This window comes from Astyanax mexicanus, unplaced genomic scaffold (assembly GCF_023375975.1).
Source record: "Astyanax mexicanus isolate ESR-SI-001 unplaced genomic scaffold, AstMex3_surface scaffold_85, whole genome shotgun sequence".
In the NCBI taxonomy this organism is placed as follows: domain Eukaryota; kingdom Metazoa; phylum Chordata; class Actinopteri; order Characiformes; family Acestrorhamphidae; genus Astyanax; species Astyanax mexicanus.
In genome coordinates, this window is record NW_026040095.1 from 22,501 (window position 1) to 27,500 (window position 5,000).

The 5,000-nt window shown below is 52.6% G+C and overlaps 2 non-coding genes across 2 annotated transcripts; both read right to left on the minus strand.

The window, feature by feature from the left end:
* Positions 1-207: 207 nt before the first annotated feature.
* Positions 208-361, minus strand: LOC125798765 (5.8S ribosomal RNA). Its single transcript, XR_007437560.1, has one exon. It is a non-coding gene; the product is annotated as a 5.8S ribosomal RNA (ribosomal RNA).
* Positions 362-734: 373 nt separating this feature from the next.
* On the minus strand, positions 735-2,598 carry LOC125798766 (18S ribosomal RNA). Its single transcript, XR_007437561.1, has one exon. It is a non-coding gene; the product is annotated as an 18S ribosomal RNA (ribosomal RNA).
* Between the last annotated feature and the right edge of the window lie 2,402 nt (positions 2,599-5,000).

The following is a 5,000-nucleotide window of genomic DNA, read 5'->3' on the forward strand; positions in this document are numbered from 1 at the left end:
TCTTTTCCCCCGCGATCAAGCCCGTCGAGCGGCTTTTGTCGAGTCCCGAACGAGAAGGGAACCTGACCGAGTCTGCTTTTAGGAAGACGAAGGCGCCTCGGATCGGGCACCTGCGAACCTCCAGCCGCGGTCCCCTCGAACCGTCTCTTAACTCTTCCCCGGAGGGAAGAGGGAGACGGAACGAAAAGGTCCGATAGATTGGAATAGCGACCCTCAGACAGGCGTGGCCCCGGGATTGACCCGGGGCCGCAATGTGCGTTCAAAGTGTCGATGATCAATGTGTCCTGCAATTCACATTAGTTCTCGCAGCTGGCTGCGTTCTTCATCGACGCACGAGCCAAGTGATCCACCGCTAAGAGTTGTACTCTTTATGGTTGTTTTTGTTTCGAAGCCATGTAACCAACAGACACAAAAAGTGACGGTTTGAAATAATGTTTTACGGCAGCCGCGGGTACGGGCGCCCCGGAACGCCTAAGCGAACTCGGGGTCATCAAACCGCGCCGCCGAGCCGCCTCCGGAGTAAGAAACCCCGCAGACGGACTTCGGGGGCCAGGTACCCGTCTCCCTTTGGCCGTAAAACACGTTTTTTGCTCAGGACACCGTTTTTCGATCAAGTCATTAAAAGGCCGAAGGGAATCCCTGTAGTTCCCAACGTCGGGCCGTGGCTTGAACATTTTTTGTTTGTGGAAATGGGAGTCGCGCCTACTGGGAGACACTACCAACCCAAGTCCCGGTAATGATCCTTCCGCAGGTTCACCTACGGAAACCTTGTTACGACTTTTACTTCCTCTAGATGATCAAGTTCGATCGACTTTTCAGCACAGCACCAAGGCCCCGCGAAGGAGCCCCGGCGTGGCCGATCCGAGGACCTCACATAACCATCCAATCGGTAGTAGCGACGGGCGGTGTGTACAAAGGGCAGGGACTTAATCAGCGCGAGCTGATGACCCGCACTTACTGGGAATTCCTCGTTCATGGGGAATAATTGCAATCCCCAATCCCCGTCACGAACGGGTTTAAGCGGATTACCCGCGCCTCTCGGCGTAGGGTAGGCACACGCTGGCCCGGCCATTGTGGCGCGCGTGCAGCCCCGGACATCTAAGGGCATCACAGACCTGTTATTGCTCCATCTCGCGTGGCTATACGCCACTGGTCCCTCTAAGAAGTTAACCGCGACCGCGGGGGGCCGCGTAACTATTTAGCACGAAGGAATCTCGTTCGTTATCGGAATTAACCAGACAAATCACTCCACCAACTAAGAACGGCCATGCACCACCACCCACAGAATCGAGAAAGAGCCATCAGTCTGTCAATCCTTTCCGTGTCCGGGCCGGGTGAGGTTCCCCGTGTTGAGTCAAATTAAGCCGCAGGCTCCACTCCTGGTGGTGCCCTTCCGTCAATTCCTTTAAGTTTCAGTTTTGCAACCATACTCCCCCCGGAACCCAAAGACTCTGGTTTCCCCGCACGCTGCCCGGCGGGTCATGGGAATAACGCCGCCGGATCGCGGGTCGGCATAGTTTACGGTCGGAACTACGACGGTATCTGATCGTCTTCGAACCTCCGACTTTCGTTCTTGATTAATGAAAACATTCTTGGCAAATGCTTTCGCTTTCGTCCGTCTTGCGCCGGTCCAAGAATTTCACCTCTAGCGGCGCAATACGAATGCCCCCGGCCGTCCCTCTTAATCATGGCCCTGGTTCAGGAAACCCACAAAATAGAACCGGAGTCCTATTCCATTATTCCTAGCTCAGGCATTCAGGCGAGTTTGGTGCCCGCTTTGAACACTCTGATTTTTTCAAAGTAAACGCTCCGGACCCCTGAGGACCGGACACCCAACCAAGGGCATCCGGGGGGCGCCGGGAGGCAGGGTCTGGGACAGGCGGTAGCTCGCCTCGCGGCGGACCGCCAGCCCACTCCCGAAGTCCAACTACGAGCTTTTTAACTGCAGCAAATTTAATATACGCTATTGGAGCTGGAATTACCGCGGCTGCTGGCACCAGACTTGCCCTCCAATGGGTCCTCACCCATGTGTTTAGGATACGTTCATTCCGATTACAGGGCCTCGAAAGAGACCTGCATCGTTATTTTTCGTCACTACCTCACCGTGTCGGTAATGGGTAATTTGCGCGCCTGCTGCCTTCCTTGGATGTGGTAGCCATTTCTCAGGCTCCCTCTCCGGAATCGAACCCTGATTCCCCGTTACCCGTGGTCACCATGGTAGCCCCCTATGCTACCATCGACAGCTGATAGGGCAGACATTCGAATGAGACGTCGCCGCCGCGGTGGGCGCGCGATCGACCCGAGGTTATCTAGAGTCACCAAAGGGCCGGGGGAAACCCTCGCGGGTCCCCCCGGGTGGGTTTTGGGTCTGATAAATGCACGCATCCCGGCCCCCCCGAGAGAGGACCGGTCAGCGCTCGTTTGCATGTATTAGCTCTGGAATTACCACAGTTATCCGAGTAACGTGTGGAGCGATCAAAGGAACCATAACTGATTTAATGAGCCATTCGCAGTTTCACTGTACCTTCCGTGTGCACTTAGACCTGCATGGCTTAATCTTTGAGACAAGCATATGTTACTGGCAGGATCAACCAGGTTGCTGCGAGTGGTTTTTGTCACAGAAAAAACCATTGGTTCTTAGAGGGGAGAGGGATCGGCCCCGTACCGTCCGAAGGACCCCCCGGGGAGGGGGGGACGGGCGGAGAGGCTCGTCCGAGCTCACCCCTCATTGCTCCCAGTGGAAATTAGTGTGGCAACTCCGCTGCGCGAGTTCCCGCTTGCTTCGGGGATAACAAGGAAACGCTCGTTCCGAAACCGGGGGTCCGGAGCTTTTTGAAGCCGGGTGCTGGAGCTCGGTTGGACGCGAGGACCACCGAGGCATCCGAGTCCGACGGCTCCGGGCCGACCGGTTATCGTGTAGGGCAGATTGAGATATAGACGGGCCGTCTACGACTCCCTCGGATAGGTTCGGAAAGGTCCTCCCCCTGACGGAGGACCCCCCTGGAGGCTAACCCGCTGGGTCGGGTAGGAACGCACCGCGCACAGTGGCCACGGAGGGCCGCGCGGTTGCCTACCCAGGCGGGCTCGGTAGTCCATTCGATCGGGTCAAAATAATGAAAGAGATACCCCCCCTGGAACCGTCTCTGGAAGTTTGGTTTTTCCTCCGTACCGCCTGGGGGGCGGGGGGCGGGACGGAGGCCGACCTGCGGAGCTTCTTGGTCGGGTAGGATCGGGTCCGTGTTATAGTGTCCAAAAATCCACTTTGGAACCATTATTGGGGCTTTATTTAAGCTCTGCCATGCTTAGAAATGAATGGAGAATCATCTCCAGTGCTTGGACCCCTAGTCATTGCCACTCTCCTCAACAGTCCGACGGCACCCCTTTGAAAAACCCCCCGACGAAAAATCCTCCAGAGCGCGGGCGAACTCGCTCCGAGGCCGACCGGAGTGCACCTTCGTCGGGCAAGGGAGTCGGGCGAAGGGGGTCAGAAATCCTGGAGCTCGCCACCCTCACTAGTTTTTGGCGTGAAATGGTAGACCAAAAGTGGGGACTTAGAAAAATTTCGCACTTTTTCGACCTACCACTGGTAGACCGAGTGGGACTTAGTCATTTTTTCAGCTTTTTCGGGCCTACCACTGGTAGACCAAGTTGGACTTAGTCATTTTTTCAACTTTTCGAGCCTACCACTGGTAGACCAAGTTGGACTTAGTCATTTTTTCGACTTTTCGAGCCTACCACTGGTAGACCAAGTTGGACTTAGTCATTTTTTCGACTTTTCAGAGCTACCACTGGTAGACCAAATGGGACTTAGTCATTTTTTCAACTTTTCGAGCCTACCACTGGTAGACCAAGTTGGACTTAGTCATTTTTTCAGCTTTTTCGGGCCTACCACTGGTAGACCAAGTTGGACTTAGTCATTTTTTCGACTTTTCAGAGCTACCACTGGTAGACCAAGTTGGACTTAGTTATTTTTTCAACTTTTCGAGCCTACCACTGGTAGACCAAGTTGGACTTAGTCATTTTTTCGACTTTTCAGAGCTACCACTGGTAGACCAAGTTGGACTTAGTCATTTTTTCAACTTTTCGAGCCTACCACTGGTAGACCAAGTTGGACTTAGTCATTTTTTCGACTTTTCAGAGCTACCACTGGTAGACCAAATGGGACTTAGTCATTTTTTCAACTTTTCGAGCCTACCACTGGTAGACCAAGTTGGACTTAGTCATTTTTTCGACTTTTCGAGCCTACCACTGGTAGACCAAGTTGGACTTAGTCATTTTTTCGACTTTTCAGAGCTACCACTGGTAGACCAAGTTGGACTTAGTTATTTTTTCAACTTTTCGAGCCTACCACTGGTAGACCAAGTTGGACTTAGTCATTTTTTCGACTTTTCAGAGCTACCACTGGTAGACCAAGTTGGACTTAGTCATTTTTTCGACTTTTCAGAGCTACCACTGGTAGACCAAGTTGGACTTAGTCATTTTTTCGACTTTTCAGAGTTACCACTGGTAGACCAAGTTGGACTTAGTCATTTTTTCAACTTTTCGAGCCTACCACTGGTAGACCAAGTTGGACTTAGTCATTTTTTCGACTTTTCGAGCCTACCACTGGTAGACCAAGTTGGACTTAGTCATTTTTTCGACTTTTCGAGCCTACCACTGGTAGACGAAGTTGGACTTAGTCATTTTTTCGACTTTTCGAGCCTACCACTGGTAGACCAAGTTGGACTTAGTCATTTTTTCGACTTTTCGAGCCTACCACTGGTAGACCAAGTTGGACTTAGTCATTTTTTTTCAACTTTTCGAGCCTACCACTGGTAGACCAAGTTGGACTTAGTCATTTTTTTCAGGTTTTCGCACCAACCAGTGGTAGACCAAGTTGGACTTAGTCATTTATTTTTTTTTTTCGACTTTTCGCACCTTCCACTGGTAGACCAAGCTGAACTCACCCAGGCCTGGGCCTCAGTCCTCCACCCAGCCCTGGGCCTCAGTCCTCAGCCAAT